The sequence below is a fragment of the Chiloscyllium plagiosum genome, unplaced genomic scaffold (genome assembly GCF_037043375.1).
Source record: "Chiloscyllium plagiosum isolate Xiang-an unplaced genomic scaffold, Cpla_swu_hap1 HiC_scaffold_138, whole genome shotgun sequence".
NCBI lineage: Eukaryota > Metazoa > Chordata > Chondrichthyes > Orectolobiformes > Hemiscylliidae > Chiloscyllium > Chiloscyllium plagiosum.
This window is the reverse complement of record NW_028270277.1, coordinates 48,847-74,265: the sequence shown is the minus strand read 5'-3', so window position 1 is coordinate 74,265 and position 25,419 is coordinate 48,847. Positions and strand designations below refer to the sequence as shown.

The following is a 25,419-nucleotide window of genomic DNA, read 5'->3' as shown; positions in this document are numbered from 1 at the left end:
CTTAACCTGCACATCCCTGGGCACTATGGGGTAATTTAGCATGGCCAATCCACCCTTAACCTGCACATCCCTGGGCACTATGGGTAATTTAGCATGGCCAATCCACCCTTAACCTGCACATCCCTGGGCACTATGGGTAATTTAGCATGGCCAATCCACCCTAACCTGCACATCCCTGAACACTATGGGTAATTTAGCATGGCCAATCCACCCTTAACCTGCACATCCCTGAACACTATGGGTGATTTAGCATGGCCAATTCACCCTAACCTACACTTCCCTGAGCACTATGGGTAATTTAGTATGGCCAATCCACCCTAACCTACACATCCCTGAACACTATGGGGTAATTTAGCATGGCCAATCCACCCTAACCTGCACATCCCTGGGCACTATGGGTAATTTAGCATGGCCAACCCACCCTAACCCGCACATCCCTGAACACTATGGGTAATTTAGCATGGCCAATCCACCCAAACCTGCACGGCTCTGAGCACTATGGATAAATTAGCATGGCCAAACCACTCTAACCTGCACATCCGTGAACACTATGGGTGCTTTAGCATGGCCAATCCAATCTAACTGCACATCGCTGAACACTATGGGTAACTTAGCATATCAAATCCTCGCTAACCTGCACATCCCTGGGCACTATGGGTAATTTAGCATGGCCAATCCACCCTAACCTACACATCTCTGAACACTATGGGTAATTTAGCATGGCCAATCCACCCTAACCTACACATCTCTGAACACTATGGGTAATTTAGAATGGAGAAAGTGAGGTCTGCAGATCCTGGAGATCAAAGTTGAAACTTTATTGCTGGAACAGCACAGCAGGTCAGGCAGCATCCAGGGAACAGGAGATTCGACGTTTCGGGCACAGGCCCTTCTTCAGTAATTTAGCATGGCCAGTCCACCCTAATCTGGACATCCCTGAGCACGATGGGGCAATTTAGCATGGCCTATCCATCCCAACCTACATATCCCTGAACACTATGGGTAATTTGGCATGGTCAATCCACCCCTAACCTGCACGTCCTGAGCACTATTGATAATTTAGCATGGCCAAACCACTCTAACTTGCACTTCCCTGAACACTATGGGTGCTTTAGCATGGCCAATCCAACCTAACTGCACATCCCTGAACACTATGGGTAACTTAGCATATCCAATCCACCCTAATCTGCACATCCCTGAGCACTATGGGGTAATTTAGCATGGCCAACCCACCTTAACCTACATATCCCTGAGCACTATGGGTAATTTAGCATGGCTAATCCACCCTAACCTGCACATCCCTGAACACAATGGGTAATTTAGCATGGCCAATCCACCCTAACCTGTACATCCCTGAACACAATGGGTAATTTAGCATGGCCAATCCACCCTAACCTGCACATCCCTGGGCACTATGGGTAATTTAGCATGGCCAATCCACCCTAACCTGCACATCCCTGAACACTATGGGTAATTTAGCATGGCCAATCCACCCTAACCTGTACATCCCTGAACACAATGGGTAATTTAGCATGGCCAATCCACCCTAACCAGCACATCCCTGAACACTATGGGTAATTTAGCTTGGCCAATCCACCTTAACCTACACATCCCTGAACACTATGAGTAATTTAACATGGCCAATCCACCCTAACCTGCACATCCCTGAACACTATGGGTAATTTAGCACGGCCAATCCACCCTAACCTGCACATCCCTGAGCACTATGGGTAATTTAGCATGGCCAATCCACCCTAACCTGCACATCCCTGGGCACTATGGGTAATTTAGCATGGCCAATCCACCCTAACCTGTACATCCCTGAACACTATGGGTAATTTAGCATGGCCAATCCACCCTAACCTGCACATCCCTGGGCACTATGGGTAATTTAGCATGGCCAATCCACCCTAACCTGCACATCCCTGAACACTATGGGTAATTTAACATGGCCAATCCACCCTAACCTGCACATCCCTGGGCACTATGGGTAATTTAGCATGGCCAATCCATCCTAACCTGCACATCTTTGGACTGTGGGAGGAAACCGGAGCACCCGGAGGAAACTCATTCAGACATGGAGAGAATGTGCAAACTCCACACAGATAGTCGCACCATGGTGGGAATCAACCACGGGTCCGTTGCGCCTTACGCCCTAGTCTCTCACCCGGGTGAACTAATGTCAGGCTTCGGGAATTCCATGCAACAATTGGAACTTTAAAGAGGAGGATTAGGATATAGACAATGCTGTGGCTGTGACTGTAATGAAGGGTTGGACAGCGCTCCACAGGACATGACCGCTCAACACATGTCCTTCAACAAGCAACATCACCTGATGACAGGCACAACTGATTGTATTGAATTGAGGGAGCGGTGATTGTATTGAATTGAGGGAGTGGTGATTGTATTGAATTGAGGGAGCGGTGAGTGTATTGAATTGAGGGAGTGGTGATTGTATTGAATTGAGGGAGCGGTGAGTGTATTGAATTGAGGGAGTGGTGATTGTATTGAATTGAGGGTGCGGTGATTGTATTGAATTGAGGGAGCGGTGAGTGTATTGAATTGAGGGAGTGGTGATTGTATTGAATTGAGGGAGTGGTGATTGTATTGAATTGAGGGAGTGGTGATTGTATTGAATTGAGGGAGCGGTGAGTGTATTGAATTGAGGGAGTGGTGATTGTATTGAATTGAGGGTGCGGTGATTGTATTGAATTGAGGGAGCGGTGAGTGTATTGAATTGAGGGAGTGGTGATTGTATGGAATTGAGGGAGTGGTGATTGTATTGAATTGAGGCAGCGGTGATTGTATGGAATTGAGGGAGCTGTGATTGTATTGAATTGAGGGAGCGGTGATTGTATGGAATTGAGGGAGCGGTGATTGTATTGAATTGAGGGAGTGGTGATTGTATGGAATTGAGGGAGCGGTGATTGTATGGAATTGAGGGAGCAGTGATTGTATTGAATTGAGGGAGTGGTGATTGTATGGAATTGAGGGAGCGGTGATTGTATTGAATTGAGGGAGTGGTGATTTTATGGAATTGAGGGAGCGGTGATTGTATGGAATTGAGGGAGCAGTGATTGTATTGAATTGAGGGAGTGGTGATTGTATGGAATTGAGGGAGCGGTGATTGTATTGAATTGAGGGAGTGGTGATTGTATTGAATTGAGGGTGCGGTGATTGTATTGAATTGAGGGAGTGGTGATTGTATGGAATTGAGGGAGCGGTGATTGTATTGAATTGAGGGAGTGGTGATTGTATGGAATTGAGGGAGCGGTGATTGTATGGAATTGAGGGAGCAGTGATTGTATTGAATTGAGGGAGTGGTGATTGTATGGAATTGAGGGAGCGGTGATTGTATTGAATTGAGGGAGTGGTGATTGTATGGAATTGAGGGAGCGGTGATTGTATTGAATTGAGGGAGTGGTGATTGTATGGAATTGAGGGAGCGGTGATTGTATTGAATTGAGGGAGCGGTGATTGTATTGAATTGAGGGAGTGGTGATTGTATGGAATTGAGGGAGCAGTGATTGTATTGAATTGAGGGAGTGGTGATTGTATGGAATTGAGGGAGCGGTGATTGTATTGAATTGAGGGAGTGGTGATTGTATGGAATTGAGGGAGCGGTGATTGTATGGAATTGAGGGAGCAGTGATTGTATTGAATTGAGGGAGTGGTGATTGTATGGAATTGAGGGAGCGGTGATTGTATTGAATTGAGGGAGTGGTGATTGTATGGAATTGAGGGAGCGGTGATTGTATTGAATTGAGGGAGTGGTGATTGTATGGAATTGAGGGAGCGGTGATTGTATTGAATTGAGGGAGCGGTGATTGTATTGAATTGAGGGAGCGGTGATTGTATGGAATTGAGGGAGCAGTGATTGTATTGAATTGAGGGAGTGGTGATTGTATGGAATTGAGGGAGCGGTGATTGTATTGAATTGAGGGAGTGGTGATTGTATGGAATTGAGGGAGCGGTGATTGTATTGAATTGAGGGAGTGGTGATTGTATGAAATTGAGGGAGCGGTGATTGTATTGAATTGAGGGAGTGGTGATTGTATGGAATTGAGGGAGCGGTGATTGTATTGAATTGAGGGAGCGGTGATTGTATTGAATTGAGGGAGCGGTGATTGTATTGAATTGAGGGTGCGGTGATTGTATTGAATTGAGGGAGCGGTGATTGTATTGAATTGAGGGTGCGGTGATTGTATTGAATTGAGGGAGCGGTGATTGTATTGAATTGAGGGAGCGGTGAGTGTATTGAATTGAGGGTGCGGTAATTGTATTGAATTGAGGAAGCGGTGATTGTATTGAATTGAGGGAGCGGTGATTGTATGGAATTGAGGGAGCGGTGATTGTATTGAATTGAGGGAGCGGTGATTGTATTGAATTGAGGGAGCGGTGAGTGTATTGAATTGAGGGTGCGGTAATTGTATTGAATTGAGGAAGCGGTGATTGTATTGAATTGAGGGAGCGGTGATTGTATGGAATTGAGGGAGCGGTGATTGTATGGAATTGAGGGAGCGGTGATTGTATTGAATTGAGGGAGCGGTGATTGTATTGAATTGAGGGAGCGGTGAGTGTATTGAATTGAGGGAGTGGTGAGTGTATTGAATAGAGGGTGCGGTGATTGTATTGAATTGAGGGAGCGGTGATTGTATTGAATTGAGGAAGCAATGATTGTATGGAATTGAGGGAGCGGTGATTGTATTGAATTGAGGGAGCACTGATTGTATTGAACTGACAGAGCATGGTTATATTAAATTGAGGGAGCGGTGATTATATTGAATTAAGGCAGCGGTGATTGTATGGAATTGAGGGAGCTGTGATTGTATTGAATTGAGGGAGTGGTGATTGTATGGAATTGAGGGAGCGGTGATTGTATTCCATTCAGGGAGTGGTGATCGTATGGAATTGAGGGAGTGGTGATTGTATTGAATTGAGGCAGCGGTGATTGTATGGAATTGAGGGAGCTGTGATTGTATTGAATTGAGGGAGCGGTGATTGTATGGAATTGAGGGAGCGGTGATTGTATTGAATTGAGGGAGCGGTGATTGTATGGAATTAAGGGAGTGGTGATTATATTGAATTGAGAGAGTGGTGATGGTATTGAATTGAGGGAGCAGTGATTGTATGGAACTGAGGGAGCGGTAATTGTATTGAATTGAGGGAGCGGTGTTTGATTTGAATTGGGAGAGCTGTGAGTAAATTGAGGGATCAGTGATTGTATTGAATTGAGGGAGCGGTGATTATGTTGTACTGAGGGAGCTGTGATTGTATGGAATTGAGGGAGCGGTGATTGTATGGAATTCAGGGAGTGATGACTGTATGGAATTGAGGGAGCAGTGATTGTATGAAATTGAGGGAGCGGTAAATGAATGGAATTGAGGGAGCAGTGTTTGTATTGAATAGAGCGCGCGGTGATTATGTTGAATTGAGGGAGCTGTGATTGTATTGAATTGAGGGAGCAGTGATTGTATTGAATTGAGGGAGCGGTGATTGTATTGAATTGAGGGTGTGGTGATTGTATTGAATTGAGGGTGTGGTGACTGTTATAAATTGAGGGAGCAGTGATTTTATTGAATTGAGGCAGCGGTCATTGTATTGAATTGAGGCAGCGGTCACTGTATTGAACTGAGGGACAAATGATTGTATGGAATTCAGGGAGCGGTGATTGTATTGAATTGAGGGAGTGGTGATTGTATGGAATTGAGGGAGCAGTGAGTGTATTGAATTGAGGGAGCGGTGATTGTATTGAATTGAGGGAGCGGTGATTGTATGGAATTGAGGGAGCGGTGATTGTATGGAATTGAGGGAACGGTGATTGTATGGAATTGATGGAGCAGTGATTGTATGGAATTGAGTGAGTGGTGATTGTATTTAATTGAGGGAGTGGTGTTTATATGGAATTGAGGGATCGGTGATTGTATTGAATTGAGGGAGCGATGATTGTATTGAATTGAGGGAGCGATGATTGTATTGAATTGAGGGAGCCTTGATTGTGTTGAATTGAGGGCGCAGTGGTTGTTTTGAATTGCGGGAGCAGTGATTGTATTGAATTGAGGGAGTGGTGATTGTATTGAGTTGTGGGAGCGGTGATTGTATTGAATTGAGGGAGTGATGATTGTATTGAATTGAGGGGGCGGTGATTGTATGGAATTGAGGGAGCCGTGATTGTATTGAATTGAGGGAGCGGTGATTGTATGGAATTGAGGGAGCGGTGATTGTATGGAATTGAGGGAGCTGTGATTGTATTGAATTGAGGGAGCGGTGATTATATGGAATTGAGGGAGCGGTGATTGTCCTGAATTGAGGTAGTGGTGATTGTATTGAATTGAGGGCGCAGTGACTGTCTTGCATTGGGGGAGTGGAGATTGTATGGAATTGAGGGAGCGGTGTTTGTATGGAATTGAGGGCGCTGTGATTATGTTGAATTGAGGGAGCAGTGATTGTATTGAATTGAGGGAGTGGTGATTGTATGGAATTGAGAGAGCGGTAATTGTATGGAATTGAGGGAGCGGTGATTGTTTTGAATTGAGGGAGCCGTGATTGTATTGAATTGAGTGAGCGGTCATTGTACAGAATTGAGGGAGCCGTGATTGTATTGAATTGAGTGAGCGGTCATTGTACAGAATTGAGGGAGCAGTGATTGTACGGAATTGAGAGAGCGGTAATTGTATGGAATTGAGGGAGCGGTGATTGTTTTGAATTGAGGGAGCCGTGATTGTATTGAATTGAGTGAGCGGTCATTGTACAGAATTGAGGGAGCGGTGATTGTATTGAATTGAGGGAGTGGTGATTATATGGAATTGAAGGAGCAGTGATTGTATTGAATTGAGGAAGCAATGATTGTATGGAATTGAGGGAGCGGTGATTGTATTGAATTGAGGGAGCACTGATTGTATTGAACTGACAGAGCATGGTTATATTGAATTGAGGGAGCGGTGATTATATTGAATTAAGGGAGTAATTATTGCATGGAATTGAGGGAGCGGTGATTGTATTGAATTGAGGGAGTGGTGATTATATGGAATTGAGGGAGCGGTGATTGTACTGAATTGAGGTAGTGGTGATTGTATTGAATTGAGGGCGCAGTGACTGTATTGCATTGGGGGAGTGGAGATTGTATGGAATTGAGGGAGCGGTGATTGTATGGAATTGAGGGAGCGGTGATTGTATTGAATTGAGGGTGCGGTGAGTTTATTGAATTGAGGGAGTGGTGATTGTATTGAATTGAGGAAGTGGTGATTGTATGGAAATGAGGGAGCGGTAATTGTATGAATTGAGGGAGCGGTGATTTTATGGAATTGAGGGAGTGGTGATTGTATTGAATTGAGGGAGCGGTCATTGTATGGAATTGATGGAGCAGTGATTGTATGGAATTGAGGGAGTGGTGATTGTATTTAATTGAGGGATGGTGATTATATGGAATCGAGTGAGCAATGATTGTATTGAATTGAGGGAGTGGTGATTGAATTGAGGGTGCAGTGATTGTACTGAATTGAGGGAGCGATGATTTTGTTGAATTGAGGGAGTGGTGATTGTATTGAATTGACGGTGTGGTGACTTATGAATTGAGGGAGCAGTGATTATATTAAATTGAGGGAGCGGTGTTTGATTTGAATTGAGAGAGCTGTGATTGAATTGATGGAGCGGTGATTGTATTGAATTGAGGAAGCGATGATTGAATTAAATTGAGGGAGCAGTGATTGTATTGAATTGAGGGCGCGGTGATTATGTTGAATTGGGGGCGCAGTGATTGCATTGAATTGAGGGCATGGTTAATTGTATTGAATTGAGGGAGCGGTGTTTGATTTGAATTGAGAGAGCTGTGATTGAATTGAGGGAGCGGTGATTGTATTGAATTGAAGAAGCAATGATTGTATGGAATTGAGGGAGCGGTGATTGTATTGAATTGAGGGAGCACTGATTGTATTGAACTGACAGAGCATGGTTATATTGAATTGAGGGAGCGGTGATTATATTGAAGAAAGGGAGTAATTATTGCATGGAATTGAGGGAGTGGTGATTGTATTGAATTGAGGGAGCAATGATTGTATGGAATTGAGGGAGCGGTGATTGTGTTGAATTAAAGGAGCGGTGATTGTGTTGAATCGAGGGAGTGGTGATTGTATGTAATTGAGGGAGCAGTGATTGTATGTAATTGAGGGGGCGGTGGTTGTATGGAATTGAGAGGGTGATAATTGGTTGAATGGAGAGAGCTATGATTATATTGAATTGAGAGAGAGATAATTGCATTGAATTGAGGGAGTGGTGATTGTATGGAATTGAGGGAGCGGTGATTGTATTGAATTGAGGGAGCAGTGATTGTATTGAATTGCGGGAGCAGTGATTGTATTGAATTGAGGGAGTGGTGATTGTGTGGAATTGAGGGAGTGATGTTTGTATTGAATTGAGGGGACAGTGATTGTATTCCATTCAGGGAGTGGTGATTGTATTGAATTGAGGCAGCGGTGATTGTATGGAATTGAGGGAGCTGTGATTGTATTGAATTGAGGGAGCTGTGATTGTATTGAATTGAGGGAGCGGTGATTGTATGGAATTGAGGGAGCGGTGATTGTATTGAATTGAGGGAGCTGTGATTGTATGGAATTGAGGGAGTGGTGATTATATTGAATTGAGAGAGTGGTGATGGTATTGAATTGAGGTAGTGGTGATTGTAAGGAACTGAGGGAGCGGTAATTGTATTGAATTGAGGGAGCGGTGTTTGATTTGAATTAGGAGAGCTGTGAGTGAATTGAGGGAGCAGTGATTGTATTGAATTGAGGGAGCGGTGATTATGTTGTACTGAGGTAGCCGTGATTGTATGGAATTGAGGGAGCGGTGATTGTATTGAATTGAGGGAGCAGTGATTGTGTGGAATTGAGGGAGCGGTGATTGTATTGAATTGAGGGAGTGATGTTTGTATTGAATTGAGGGGACGGTGATTGTATTCCATTCAGGGAGTGGTGATTGTATTGAATTGAGGCAGCGGTGATTGTATGGAATTGAGGGAGCTGTGATTGTATTGAATTGAGGGAGCTGTGATTGTATTGAATTGAGGGAGCGGTGATTGTATTGAATTGAGGGAGCTGTGATTGTATGGAATTGAGGGAGTGGTGATTATATTGAATTGAGAGAGTGGTGATGGTATTGAATTGAGGTAGTGGTGATTGTATGGAACTGAGGGAGCGGTAATTGTATTGAATTGAGGGAGCGGTGTTTGATTTGAATTAGGAGAGCTGTGAGTGAATTGAGGGAGCAGTGATTGTATTGAATTGAGGGAGCGGTGATTATGTTGTACTGAGGTAGCCGTGATTGTATGGAATTGAGGGAGCGGTGATTGTATGGAATTCAGGGTGTGGTGATTGTATGGAATTGAGGGAGCAGTGATTGTATGAGTTTGAGCTAGCGGTAAATGAATGGAATTGAGGGTGCAGTGTTTGTATTGAATAGAGCGCGCTGTGATTATGTTGAATTGAGGGAGCTGTGATTGTATTGAATTGAGGGAGCAGTGATTGTATTGAATTGAGGGAGCGGTCATTGTATTGAATTGAGGGAGCGGTGATTGTATTGAATTGAGGGTGTGGTGACTGTTATGAATTGAGGGAGCAGTGATTTTATTGAATTGTGGCAGCGGTCATTGTATTGAATTGAGGGACGAATGATTGTATGGAATTGAGGGAGCGGTGATTGTATTGAATTGAGGAAGTGGTGATTGTATGGAAATGAGGGAGCGGTAATTGTATGAATTGAGGGAGCGGTGATTTTATGGAATTGAGGGAGTGGTGATTGTATTGAATTGAGGGAGCGGTCATTGTATGGAATTGATGGAGCAGTGATTGTATGGAATTGAGGGAGTGGTGATTGTATTTAATTGAAGGATGGTGATTATATGGAATTGAGTGAGCGGTGATTGTATTTAATTGAGGGAGTGGTGATTATATGGAATTGAGTGAGCAAAGATTGTATTGAATTGAGGGAGTGGTGATTTTGTTGAATTGAGGGAGCGGTGATTGTATTGAATTGAGCGTGTGGTGACTTATGAATTGAGGGAGCAGTGATTATATTAAATTGAGGGAGCGGTGTTTGATTTGAATTGAGAGAGCTGTGATTGAATTGATGGAGCGATGATTGTATTGAATTGAGGGAGCCTTGATTGTGTTGAATTGAGGGCGCAGTGGTTGTTTTGAATTGCGGGAGCAGTGATTGTATTGAATTGAGGGAGAGGTGATTGTATTGAGTTGAGGGAGCGGTGATTGTATTGAATTGAGGGAGTGATGATTGTATTGAATTGAAGGGGCGGTGATTGGATGGAATTGAGGCAGCTGTGATTGTATTGAATTGAGGGAGCGGTGATTGTATGGAATTGAGGGAGCGGTGATTGTATGGAATTGAGGGAGCTGTGATTGTATTGAATTGAGGGAGCGGTGATTTTGTTGAATTGAGGGAGCGGTGATTGTATTGAATTGAGCGTGTGGTGACTTATGAATTGAGGGAGCAGTGATTATATTAAATTGAGGGAGCGGTGTTTGATTTGAATTGAGAGAGCTGTGATTGAATTGATGGAGCGATGATTGTATTGAATTGAGGGAGCCTTGATTGTGTTGAATTGAGGGCGCAGTGGTTGTTTTGAATTGCGGGAGCAGTGATTGTATTGAATTGAGGGAGAGGTGATTGTATTGAGTTGAGGGAGCGGTGATTGTATTGAATTGAGGGAGTGATGATTGTATTGAATTGAAGGGGCGGTGATTGGATGGAATTGAGGCAGCTGTGATTGTATTGAATTGAGGGAGCGGTGATTGTATGGAATTGAGGGAGCGGTGATTGTATGGAATTGAGGGAGCTGTGATTGTATTGAATTGAGGGAGCGGTGATTATATGGAATTGAGTGAGCGGTGATTGTACTGAATTGAGGTAGTGGTGATTGTATTGAATTGAGGGCACAGTGACTGTATTGCATTGGGGGAGTGGAGATTGTATGGAATTGAGGGAGCGGTGATTGTATTGAATTGAGGGAGTGGTGATTGTATGGAATTGAGAGAGCGGTAATTGTATGGAATTGAGGGAGCGGTGATTGTTTTGAATTGAGGGAGCCATGATTGTATTGACTTGAGTGAGCGGTCATTGTACAGATTTGAGGGAGCAGTGATTGTATGGAATTGAGGCAGTGGTGATTGTATTGAATTAAGGGAGGGGTGATTATATGGAATTGAGGGAGCGGTGATTGTACTGAATTGAGGTCGTGGTGATTGTATTGAATTGAGGGCGCAGTGACTGTATTGCATTGGGGGAGTGGAGATTGTATGGAATTGAGGGAGCGGTAATTGTATGGAATTGAGGGAGCGGTGATTGTATTGAATTGAGGGTGCGGTGAGTTTATTGAATTGAGGGAGCGGTGATTGTATTGAATTGAGGGAGCGGTGATTGTATTGAATTGAGGGTGCGGTGAGTTTATTGAATTGAGGGAGCGGTGATTGTATTGAATTGAGGGAGTGGTGATTTTATGGAATTGAGGGAACAGTGATTGTATTGAATTGAGGGAGCGGTCATTGTATGGAATTGATGGAGCAGTGATTGTATGGAATTGAGGGAGTGGTGATTGTATTTAATTGAGGGTGTGGTGATTATATGGAACTGAGTGAGCGGTGATTGTATTTAATTGAGGGAGTGGTGATTGTATTGAGGGTGCGGTGATTGTACTGAATTGAGGGAGCGATGATTTTGTTGAATTGAGGGAGCGATGATTGTATTGAATTGAGGGAGCCTTGATTGTGTTGAATTGAGGGCGCAGTGGTTGTTTTGAATTGCGGGAGCAGTGATTGTATTGAATTGAGGGAGAGGTGATTGTATTGAGTTGAGGGAGCGGTGATTGTATTGAATTGAGGGAGTGATGATTGTATTGAATTGAAGGGGCGGTGATTGGATGGAATTGAGGCAGCTGTGATTGTATTGAATTGAGGGTGCGGTGATTGTATTGAATTGAGGGCACAGTGACTGTATTGCATTGGGGGAGTGGAGATTGTATGGAATTGAGGGAGCGGTGATTGTATTGAATTGAGGGAGTGGTGATTGTATGGAATTGAGAGAGCGGTAATTGTATGGAATTGAGGGAGCGGTGATTGTACTGAATTGAGGTAGTGGTGATTGTATTGAATTGAGGGCACAGTGACTGTATTGCATTGGGGGAGTGGAGATTGTATGGAATTGAGGGAGCGGTGATTGTATTGAATTGAGGGAGTGGTGATTGTATGGAATTGAGAGAGCGGTAATTGTATGGAATTGAGGGAGCGGTGATTGTTTTGAATTGAGGGAGCCATGATTGTATTGACTTGAGTGAGCGGTCATTGTACAGATTTGAGGGAGCAGTGATTGTATGGAATTGAGGCAGTGGTGATTGTATTGAATTAAGGGAGGGGTGATTATATGGAATTGAGGGAGCGGTGATTGTACTGAATTGAGGTCGTGGTGATTGTATTGAATTGAGGGCGCAGTGACTGTATTGCATTGGGGGAGTGGAGATTGTATGGAATTGAGGGAGCGGTAATTGTATGGAATTGAGGGTGCGGTGAGTTTATTGAATTGAGGGAGCGGTGATTGTATTGAATTGAGGGAGCGGTGATTGTATTGAATTGAGGGTGCGGTGAGTTTATTGAATTGAGGGAGCGGTGATTGTATTGAATTGAGGGAGTGGTGATTTTATGGAATTGAGGGAACAGTGATTGTATTGAATTGAGGGAGCGGTCATTGTATGGAATTGATGGAGCAGTGATTGTATGGAATTGAGGGAGTGGTGATTGTATTTAATTGAGGGTGTGGTGATTATATGGAACTGAGTGAGCGGTGATTGTATTTAATTGAGGGAGTGGTGATTATATGGAATTGAGGGAGTGATGATTGTATTGAATTGAGGGAGTGGTGATTGAATTGAGGGTGCGGTGATTGTACTGAATTGAGGGAGCGATGATTTTGTTGAATTGAGGGAGCGGTGATTGTATTGAATTGAGGGAGCGATGATTGAATTAAATTGAGGGAGCAGTGATTGTATTGAATTGAGGGCGCGATGATTATGTTGAATTGGGGCGCAGTGATTGCATTGAATTGAGGGCGTGGTTAATTGTATTGAATTGAGGGAGCGGTGTTTGATTTGAATTGAGAGAGCTGTGATTGAATTGAGGGAGCGGTGATTGTTTTGAATTGAGGGAGCGGTGATTGTATTGAATTGAGGGAGCACTGATTGTATTGAACTGACAGAGCATGGTTATATTGAATTGAGGAGCGGTGATTATATTGAATTAAGGGAGTAATTATTGCATGGAATTGAGGGAGTGGTGATTGTATTGAATTGAGGGAGCAACGATTGTATGGAATTGAGGGAGCGGTGATTGTGTTGAATTAAGGGAGCGGTGATTGTGTTGAATCGAGGGAGTGGTGATTGTATGTAATTGAGGGAGCAGTGATTGTATGTAATTGAGAGAGCAGTGGTTGTATGGAATTGAGAGGGTGATAATTGATTGAATGGAGAGAGCTATGATTATATTGAATTAAGAGAGAGATAATTGTATTGAATTGAGGGAGTGGTGATTGTATGGAATTGAGGGAGCGGTGATTCTATAGAATTGAGGGAGCAGTGATTGTATTGAATTGATGGAGTAGTGATTGTTTTGAATTGCGGGAGCAGTGATTATCTTGAATTGAGGGAGTGATGATTGTATTGAATTGAGGGAGTGATGTTTGTATTGAATTGATGGTATTGAATTGAGGGAGCAGTGATTGTATGGAACTGAGGGAGCGGTAATTGTATTGAATTGAGGGAGCGGTGTTTGATTTGAATTGGGAGAGCTGTGAGTGAATTGAGGGAGCAGTGATTGTATTGAATTGAGGGAGCGGTGATTATGTTGAACTGAGGGAGCCGTGATTGTATGGAATTGAGGGAGCGGTGATTGTATTGAATTGAGGGAGTGGTGACTGTATGGAATTGAGGGAGCAGTGATTGTATGAAATTGAGGGAGCGGTGATTGTATTGAATTGAGGGAGTGGTGACTGTATGGAATTGAGGGAGCAGTGATTGTATGAAATTGAGGGAGCGGTGATTGTATTGAATTGAGGGAGTGGTGACTGTATGGAATTGAGGGAGCAGTGATTGTATGAAATTGAGGGAGTGGTAAAATAATGGAATTGAGGGAGCAGTGTTTGCATTGAATAGAGCCCGCGGTGATTCTGTTGAATTGTGGGAGCTGTGATTGTGGGCGGCACGGTGGCACAGTGGTTAGCACTGCTGCCTCACAGCGCCTGAGACCCGGGTTCAATTCCCGCCTCAGGCGACTGACTGTGTGGAGTTTGCACATTCTCCCCGTGTCTGCGTGGGTTTCCTCCGGGTGCTCCGGTTTCCTCCCACAGTCCAAAGATGTGCAGGGTCAGGTGAATTGGCCGTGCTAAATTGCCCGTAGTGTTAGGTAAGGGGTAAATGTAGGGGTATGGGTGGGTTTCGCTTCGGCGGGTCGGTGTGGACTTGTTGGGCCGAAGGGCCTGTTTCCACACTGTAATGTAATCTAATTGTATTGAATTGAGGGAGCAGTGATTGTATTGAATTGTAGTTGTGGTGACTGTTATGAATTGAGGGAGCAGTGATTTTATTGAATTGAGGCAGCAGTCATTGTATTGAATTGAGGGACGAATGATTGTATGGAATTGAGGGAGCGGTAATTGTATGGAATTGAGGGAGCGGTGATTGTATTGAATTGAGGGAGCGGTCATTGTATTGAATTGAGGGACGAATGATTGTATGGAATTCAGGGAGCGGTAATTGTATGGAATTGAGGGAGCGGTGATTGTATTGAATTGAGGGAACTGTGATTGTATTGAATTGAGGGAGCAGTGATTGTATGGAATTGAGGGAGCGGTGATTGTATTGAATTGAGGGAGTGGTGATTGCATTGAATTGAGGGAGTCGTGATTGTATTGAATTGAGAGAGTGGTGATTGTATTGAATTGAGGGAGTGGTGCGTGTATGGAATTGAGGGAGTGGTGTTTGATTTGAATTGAGAGAGCAGTGATTGAATTGAGGGAGCAGTGATTGTATTGAATTGAGGGAGCGGTGGTTGTATTGAATTGAGGGAGCACTGATTGTATTGAAATGACAGAGCATAGTTGTATTGAATTGAGGGAGCAGTGATTTTATTGAATTGAGGCAGCAGTCATTGTATTGCATTGAGGGACGAATGATTGTATGGAATTGAGGGAGCGGTAATTGTATGGAATTGAGGGAGCGGTGATTGTATTGAATTGAGGGAGCGGTCATTGTATTGAATTGAGGGACGAATGATTGTATGGAATTCAGGGAGCGGTAATTGTATGGAATTGAGGGAGCGGTGATTGTATTGAATTGAGGGAGCGGTGATTGTATTGAATTGAGGGTGTGGTGACTGTTATGAATTGAGGGAGCAGTGATTTTATTGAATTGAGGGAGCGGTGTTTGATTTGAATTGAGAGAGATGTGATTGAATTGATGGAGCGGTGATTGTGTTGAATTGAGGGAGCGGTAATTGTATGGAATTGAGGGAGCAGTGATTGTATTGAGTTGAGGGAGCGGTCATTGTATTGAATTGAGGGAGAGGTGATTGTATGGAATTGTGGAAGCAGTGATTGTATTGAATTGAGGGAGTGGTGTTTGTATGGAATTGGGGGAGTGGTGATTGTATGGAATTGAGGGAATGGTGATTGTATGGAATTGAGGGAGCGGTGATTGTATTGAATTGAGGGAAATGTGATTGTATTGAATTGAGGGAGCAGTGATTGTATGGAATTGAGGGAGCGGTGATTGTATTGAATTGAGGGAGTGGTGATTGCATTGAATTGAGGGAGTCGTGATTGTATTGAATTGAGGGAGTGGTGATTGTATTGAATTGAGGGAGCGGTGAGTGTATGGAATTGAGGGAGTGGTGTTTGATTTGAATTGAGAGAGCAGTGATTGAATTGAGGGAGCAGTGATTGTATTGAATTGAGGGAGCGGTGGTTGTATTGAATTGAGGGAGCACTGATAGTATTGAAATGACAGAGCATGGTTGTATTGAATTGAGGGAGCGGTGATTATATTGAATTAAGGGAGCAATTATTGTATGAAATTGAGGGAATGGTGATTGTATTGAATTGAGGGAGCAATGATTGTATGGAATTGAGGAAGCGGTGATTGTGTTGAATTAAGGGAGCGGTGATTGTGTTGAATTGAGGGTGTGGTGATTTTTGGAATTTTGGGAGCAATGATTGTATTGAATTGAGGGAGCGGTGATTGTGTTGAATTGAGCGAGCTGTGATTGTATGGAATTGAGGGAGTGGTGATTGTATGGAATTGAGGGAGCAGTGATTGTATTGAATTGAGAGAGTGGTGGTTGTTTTCAATTGAGGGAGCAATGATTGTATGGAATTGAGGGAGCGGTGATTGTATGGAATTGAGGGAGCGGTAAATGTATGGAATTGAAGGAGCGGTTGTTGTATGGAATTGAGAGAGTGGTAATTGTATGGAATTGAGGGAGCAGTGATTGTGTTGAATGGAGGGTGTGGTGATTGTTTGGAATTGAGGGAGCAATGATTGTATTGAATTGAGGGAGCGGTGATTGTGTTGAATTGAGAGAGCTGTGATTGTATGGAATTGAGGGAGTGGTGATTTTATTGAATTGCGGGAGCAGTGATTGTCTTGAATTAAGGGAGTGGTGATTGTATGGAATTGAGGGAGTGGCGATTGTATTGAATTGAGGGAGTGATGATTGTATTGAATTGAGGGGATGGTGATTGTATTCCATTCAGGGAGCGGTGATTGTTTTGAATTGAGGGAGCGGTGATTGTATTGAATTGCGGGAGCGGTGATTGTATTGAATTGAGGGCACATTGATTGTATTGAATTGAGGGAGTGGTGATTGTATTGAATTGAGGGAGCAATGATTGTATGGAATTGAGGGAGCGGTGATTGTGTTGAATTAAGGGAGTGGTGATTGTGTTGAATTGAGGGAGTGGTGATTGTGTTGAATTAAAGGAGCGGTGATTGTGTTGAATTGAGGGAGTGGTGATTGTATGTAATTGAGGGAGCAGTGATTGTATGTAATTGAGGGAGCAGTGGTTGTATGTAATTGAGGGAGCAGTGGTTGTATGGATTTGAGAGGGTGATAATTGGTTGAATGGAGAGAGCTATGATTATATTGAATTGAGAGAGAGATAATTTTATTGAATTGAGGGAGTGGTGATTGTACGGAATTGAGGGAGCGGTGATTGTATTGAATTGAGGGAGCAGTGATTGTATTGAATTGAGGGCGCAGTGATTGTTTTGAATTGTGGGAGCAGTGATTGTATTGAATTAAGGGAGTGGTGATTTTATGGAATTGAGGGAGCGGTGATTGTATTGAATTGAGGGAGTGATATTGTATTGAATTGAGGGGACAGTGATTGTATTGAATTGAGGGAGCGGTAATTGTATGGAATTGAGAGTGCGGTGATGGTATGGAATTGAGTGAGCGGTGATTGTGTTGAATTGAGGCAGCGGTGATTGTATGGAATTGAGGGAGCTGTGATTATATTGAATTGAGGGAGTGGTGATTGTATTGAATTGATGGAGCGGTGATTGTATGGAATTGAGGCAGCGGTGATTGTATTGAATTGAGGGAGCGGTGATTGTATGGAATTGAGGGAGTGGTGACTATATTGAATTGAGGGAGTGGTGATTGTATGGAATTGAGGGAGTGATGATTGTATTGAATTGAGGGGGCGGTGATTGTATTCCATTCAGGGAGCGGGGATTTTATGGAATTGAGAGAGCAGTGATAGTATGGAATTGAGGGAGTGGTGATTGTATTGAATTGAGGCAGCGGTGATTGTATGGAATTGAGGGAGCTGTGATTGTATTGAATTGAGGGAGCGGTGATTGTATGGAATTGAGGGAGTCGTAATTGTATGGAATTGCGGGAGCGGTAATTTTATGGAATTGAGGGAGCGGTAATTGTATGGATTTGAGGGGGCAGTGATTGTATTGAATTGAGGGAGCAGTGATTGCATTGAATTGAGGGAGTTTTGATTGTATGAAATTGAGGGAGCGGTCATTGTATTGAATTGAGGGACCAATGATTGTATGGAATTGAGGGAGTGGTAACTGTATTGAATTGAGGGAGTGGTGATTGTATGGAATTGATGGAGTGGTGATTGTATTGAATTGAGGGAGCGGTGATTGTATTGAATTGATGGAGTGGTGATTGTATGGAATTGAGGGAGCGGTGATTGTATGGAATTGAGGGAGTGGTAATTGTATTGAATTGAGGGAGCGGTGATTGTATTGAATTGATGGAGTGGTGATTGTATGGAATTGAGGGAGCGATGATTGTATGGAATTGAGGGAGTGGTAATTGCATTGAATTGAGGGAGCAGTGAGTGTATTGAATTGCGGGAGCGGTGATTGTATCGAATTGAGGGAGCGGTGATTGAATGGAATTGAGGGAGCGGTGATTGAATGGAATTGAGGGAACGGTGATTGTATTGAATTGAGGGCGCAGTGGTTGTTTTGAATTAAGGGAGTGGTGATTGTATGGAATTGAGGGAGCACTGATTGTATTGAACTGACAGAGCATGGTTGTATTGAATTGAGGGAGCGGTGATTATATTGAATTAAGGGAGCAATTATTGTATGGAATTGAGGGAATGGTGATTGTATTAAATTGAGGGAGCAATGATTGTATGGAATTGAGGGAGCGGTGATTGTGTTGAATTAAGGGAGCGGTGATTGTGTTGAATGGAGGGTGTGGTGATTGTTTGGAATTGAGGGAGCAATGATTGTATTGAATTGAGGGAGCGGTGATTGTGTTGAATTGAGCGAGCTGTGATTGTATGGAATTGAGGGAGTGGTGATTTTATTGAATTGAGGGAGCAGTGATTGTATTGAATTGAGGGAGCTGTGATTGTATTGAATTGAGTGAGCAGTCATTGTACGGAATTGAGGGAGCAGTGATTGTATGGAATTGAGGCAGTGGTGATTGTATTGAATTGAGGGCACAGTGATTGTATTGCATTGGGGGAGTGGTGATTGTATGGAATTGAGTGAGCTGTGATTGTATTGAATTGAGTGAGCGGTCATTGTACGGAATTGAGGGAGCAGTGATTGTATGGAATTAAGGCAGTGGTGATTGTATTGAATTGAGGGCGCAGTGATTGTATTGCATTGGGGGAGTGGTGATTGTATGGAATTGAGGGAGCGGTGATTGTATTGCATTGGGGGAGTGGTGATTGTATGGAATTGAGGGAGCGGTGATTGTATGGAATTGAGGGAGCGGTGATTGTATTGAATTGAGGGAGCGGTCATTGTATTGAATTGAGGGATGAATGATTGTATTGAATTGAGGGAGTGGTGATTGTATGGAATTGAGGGAGCAGTGAGTTTATTGAATTGAGGGAGCAGTGAATGTATTGAATTGAGGAAGTGGTGATTGTTTCGAAATGAAGGAGAGGTAATTGTATGGAATTGAGGGATCGGTGTTTATATGGAATTGAGGGGGCGGTGATTGTATTGAATTGAGGGAGCAGTGATTGTATTGAATTGAGGGCGGAGTGATTGTATTGAATCGGGGGAGTGGTGATTATATGGAATTGAAGGAGTGATGAGTGTATTGAATTGAGGGAGACGTGATTGTATTGAATTAAGGGCGCAGTGGTTGTTTTGAATTGAGGGAGCAGTGATTGTATTGAATTGAGGGTGTGGTGATTATATTGAATTGTGGGAGCGGTGATTGTATTGAATTGAGGGAGCACTGATTGTATTGAACTGACAGAGCATGGTTATATTGAATTGAGGGAGCGGTGATTATATTGAATTAAGGGAGTAATTGTTGCATGGAATTGAGGGAGTGGTGATTGTATTGAATTGAGGGAGCAATGATTGTATGGAATTGAGGGAGCGGTGATTGTGTTGAATTAAGGGAGCGGTGATTGTGTTGAATTGGGGGAGTGGTGATTGTATGTAATTGAGGGAGCAGTGATTGTATGTAATTGAGGGAGCAGTGGTTGGATGGAATTGAGAGGGTGATAATTGATTGAATGGAGAGAGCTATGATTATATTGAATTGAGAGAGAGATAATTGTATTGAATTGAGGGAGTGGTGATTGTGTGGAATTGAGGGAGCGGTGATTGTATTGAATTGAGGGAGTGATGATTGTATTGAATTGAGGGGACGGCGATTGTATTCAATTCAGGGAGTGGTGATGGTATGGAATTGAGGGAGTGGTGATTGTATTGAATTGAGGCAGCAGTGATTGTATGGAATTGAGGGAGCTGTGATTGTATTGAATTGATCGAGCTGTGATTGTATTGAATTGAGGGAGTGGTGATTGTATGGAATTGAGGGAGCGATGATTGTATGGAATTGAGGGAGTGGTAATTGCATTGAATTGAGGGAGCAGTGAGTGTATTGAATTGCGGGAGCGGTGATTGTATCGAATTGAGGGAGCGGTGATTGAATGGAATTGAGGGAGCGGTGATTGAATGGAATTGAGGGAACGGTGATTGTATTGAATTGAGGGCGCAGTGGTTGTTTTGAATTAAGGGAGTGGTGATTGTATGGAATTGAGGGAGCACTGATTGTATTGAACTGACAGAGCATGGTTGTATTGAATTGAGGGAGCGGTGATTATATTGAATTAAGGGAGCAATTATTGTATGGAATTGAGGGAATGGTGATTGTATTAAATTGAGGGAGCAATGATTGTATGGAATTGAGGGAGCGGTGATTGTGTTGAATTAAGGGAGCGGTGATTGTGTTGAATGGAGGGTGTGGTGATTGTTTGGAATTGAGGGAGCAATGATTGTATTGAATTGAGGGAGCGGTGATTGTGTTGAATTGAGCGAGCTGTGATTGTATGGAATTGAGGGAGTGGTGATTTTATTGAATTGAGGGAGCAGTGATTGTATTGAATTGAGGGAGCTGTGATTGTATTGAATTGAGTGAGCAGTCATTGTACGGAATTGAGGGAGCAGTGATTGTATGGAATTGAGGCAGTGGTGATTGTATTGAATTGAGGGCACAGTGATTGTATTGCATTGGGGGAGTGGTGATTGTATGGAATTGAGTGAGCTGTGATTGTATTGAATTGAGTGAGCGGTCATTGTACGGAATTGAGGGAGCAGTGATTGTATGGAATTAAGGCAGTGGTGATTGTATTGAATTGAGGGCGCAGTGATTGTATTGCATTGGGGGAGTGGTGATTGTATGGAATTGAGGGAGCGGTGATTGTATTGCATTGGGGGAGTGGTGATTGTATGGAATTGAGGGAGCGGTGATTGTATGGAATTGAGGGAGCGGTGATTGTATTGAATTGAGGGAGCGGTCATTGTATTGAATTGAGGGATGAATGATTGTATTGAATTGAGGGAGTGGTGATTGTATGGAATTGAGGGAGCAGTGAGTTTATTGAATTGAGGGAGCAGTGAATGTATTGAATTGAGGAAGTGGTGATTGTTTCGAAATGAAGGAGAGGTAATTGTATGGAATTGAGGGATCGGTGTTTATATGGAATTGAGGGGGCGGTGATTGTATTGAATTGAGGGAGCAGTGATTGTATTGAATTGAGGGCGGAGTGATTGTATTGAATCGGGGGAGTGGTGATTATATGGAATTGAAGGAGTGATGAGTGTATTGAATTGAGGGAGACGTGATTGTATTGAATTAAGGGCGCAGTGGTTGTTTTGAATTGAGGGAGCAGTGATTGTATTGAATTGAGGGTGTGGTGATTATATTGAATTGTGGGAGCGGTGATTGTATTGAATTGAGGGAGCACTGATTGTATTGAACTGACAGAGCATGGTTATATTGAATTGAGGGAGCGGTGATTATATTGAATTAAGGGAGTAATTGTTGCATGGAATTGAGGGAGTGGTGATTGTATTGAATTGAGGGAGCAATGATTGTATGGAATTGAGGGAGCGGTGATTGTGTTGAATTAAGGGAGCGGTGATTGTGTTGAATTGGGGGAGTGGTGATTGTATGTAATTGAGGGAGCAGTGATTGTATGTAATTGAGGGAGCAGTGGTTGGATGGAATTGAGAGGGTGATAATTGATTGAATGGAGAGAGCTATGATTATATTGAATTGAGAGAGAGATAATTGTATTGAATTGAGGGAGTGGTGATTGTGTGGAATTGAGGGAGCGGTGATTGTATTGAATTGAGGGAGTGATGATTGTATTGAATTGAGGGGACGGCGATTGTATTCAATTCAGGGAGTGGTGATGGTATGGAATTGAGGGAGTGGTGATTGTATTGAATTGAGGCAGCAGTGATTGTATGGAATTGAGGGAGCTGTGATTGTATTGAATTGATCGAGCTGTGATTGTATTGAATTGAGGGAGCGGTGATTGTATGGAATTGAGAGAGCGGTGATTGTATTGAATTGAGGGAGCGGTGATTGTATGGAATTGAGGGAGTGGTAACTGTATTGAATTGAGGGAGCAGTGAGTGTATTGAATTGAGGGAGCCGTGATCGTATTGAATTGAGAGCGCAGTGGTTGTTTTGAATTGCGGGAGCAGTGATTGTATTGAATTAAGGGAGTGGTGATTGTATGGAATTGAGGGAGCGGTGATTGTATTGAATTGAGGGAGTGATGATTGTATTGAATTGAGGGGACGGTGATTGTATTCCATTCAGGGAGCGGTGATAGTATGGAATTGAGGAAGTGGTGATGATATTGAATTGAGAGAGTGGTGATGGTATTAAATTGAGGGAGTGGTGATTGTATGGAACTGAGGGAGCAGTAATTGTATTGAATTGAGGGAGTGGTGTTTGATTTGAATTGGGAGAGCTGTGACTGAATTGAGGGGGCAGTGATTGTATTGAATTGAGGGAGTGGTGATTATGTTGAACTGAGGGAGCCGTGATTGTATGGAATTGAGGGAGCGGTGATTGTATGGAATTGAGGGTGTGGTGACTGTTATGAATTGAGGGAGCAGTGATTTTATTGAATTGAGGGAGCGGTGTTTGATTTGAATTGAGAGAGCTGTGAGTGAATTGATGGAGCGGTGATTTTATTGAATTGAGGGAGCGGTGATTATGTTGAATTGAGGGGGCAGTGATTGTATTGAGTTGAGGGCGGGGTGATTGTATTGAACTGAGGGAGTGGTGTTTGATTTGAATTGAGAGAGCTGTGATTGAATTGAGGGAGCAGTGTTTGTATTGAATAGAGGGAGCGGTGATTGTATTGAATTGCGGGAGCAGTGATTGTATTGAATTGAGGGCGCATTGATTGTATTGAATTGAGAGAGCAATGATTGTATGGAATTGAGGGAGCGGTGATTGTATGAAATTGAGGGAGCACTGATTGTATTGAAATGACAGAGCATGGTTGTATTGAATTGAGGGAGCGGTGATTATATTATATTAAGGGAGCAATTATTATATGGAATTGAGGGAGTGGTGATTGTATTGAATTGAGGGAGCAGTGATTGTATTGAATTGAGGGAGCGGTGATTGTGTTGAATTAAAGGAGCGGTGATTGTGTTGAATTGAGGGAGTGGTGATTGTTTTGAATTTTGGGAGCAATGATTGTATTGAATTGAGGGAGCGGTGATTGTGTTGAATTGAGCGAGCAGTGATTATATGGAATTGAGGGAGTGGTGATTTTATTGTATTAAGGGAGCAATTATTGTATGGAATTGAGAGAGTGGTGATTGTATTGAATTGAGGGAGCAATGATTGTATGGAATTGAGGGAGCGGTGATTGTGTTGAATTAAAGGAGCAGTGATTGTGTTGACTTTTGGGAGCAATGATTGTATTGAATTGAGGGAGCGGTGATTGTGTTGAATTGAGCGAGCTGTGATTGTATGGAATTGAGGGAGTGGTGATTTTATTGAATTGAGGGAGCAGTGATTGTATTGAATTGAGAGAGTGGTGATTGTATGGAATTGCGGGAGCGATGATTGTATTGAATTGAGGGCGCGGTGATTATGTTGAATTGAGTGAGCAGTGATTGTATTGAATTGAGAGAGTGGTGATTGTATGAAATTGAGGGAGTGGTAATTGTGTGGAATTGAGGGAGCGGTGACTGTTTAGAATTGAGTGAGCTGTGATTGTATTGAATAGAGTGAGCGGTCATTGTACGGAATTAAGGGAGCAGCGATTGTATGGAATTGAGGGAGTGGTGATTGTATTGAATTGAGGGAGTGGTGATTGTATTGAATTGAGGGAGTGGTGATTGTATGGAATTGAGGGTGCAGTGATTGTATGGAATTGAGGGAGCGTTAATTGTATTGAATTGAGGGAGTGGTGATTGTATGGAATTGAGGGAGTGGTAATTGTATTGAATTGAGGGAGCGGTGATTGTATTGAATTGATGGAGTGGTGATTGTATGGAATTGAGGGAGCGGTGATTGTATGGAATTGAGGGAGTCATAATTGTATTGAATTGAGGGAGCAGTGAGTGTATTGAATTGCGGGAGCGGTGATTGTATTGAATTGAGGGAGCAGTGATCGTATTGAATTGAGGGCGCAGTGGTTGTTTTGAATTGCGGGAGCAGTGATTGTATTGAATTAAGGGAGTGGTGATTGTATGGAATTGAGGGAGCGGTGATTGTATTGAATTGAGGGAGCGGTGATTGAATGGAATTGAGGAAACGGTGATTGAATAGAATTGAGGGAACGGTGATTGTATTGAATTGAGGGAGCGATGATTGTATTGAATTGAGGGAGCCGTGATCGTATTGAATTGAGGGCGCAGTGGTTGTTTTGAATTGCGGGAGCTGTGATTGTATTGAATTAAGGGAGTGGTGATTGTATGGAATTGAGGGAGCGGTGATTGTATTGAATTGAAGGAGTGATGATTGTATTGAATTGAGGGGACGGTGATTGTATTCCATTCAGGAAGCGGTGATAGTATGGAATTGAGGAAGTGGTGATGATATTGAATTGAGAGAGTGGTGATGGTATTAAATTGAGGGAGTGGTGATTGTATGGAACTGAGGGAGCGGTAATTGTATTGAATTGAGGGAGTGGTGATTGTATTCCATTCAGGGAGCGTTGATAGTATGGAATTGAGGAAGTGGTGATGATATTGAATTGAGAGAGTGGTGATGGTATTAAATTGAGGGAGTGGTGATTGTATGGAACTGAGGGAGCGGTAATTGTATTGAATTGAGGGAGTGGTGTTTGATTTGAATTGGGAGAGCTGTGAGTAAATTGAGGGATCAGTGATTGTATTGAATTGAGGGAGTGGTGATTATGTTGAACTGAGGGAGCCGTGATTGTATGGAATTGAGGGAGCGGTGATTGTATGGAATTCAGTGAGTGGTGACTGTATGGAATTGAGGGAGCAGTGATTGTATGAAATTGAGGGAGCGGTAAATGAATGGAATTGTGGGAGCAGTGTTTGTATTGAATAGAGCGCGCGGTGATTATGTTGAATTG

At 43.1% G+C, this 25,419-nt stretch overlaps 1 protein-coding gene across 1 annotated transcript in view; it reads left to right on the top strand.

The window, feature by feature from the left end:
• LOC148133996 (calsequestrin-1-like) overlaps positions 1–25,419 on the top strand; it is a gene marked incomplete at its 5' end in the record, with an annotated part of 82,678 nt that overhangs the window by 24,338 nt on the left and 32,921 nt on the right. The window lies entirely within an intron of this gene.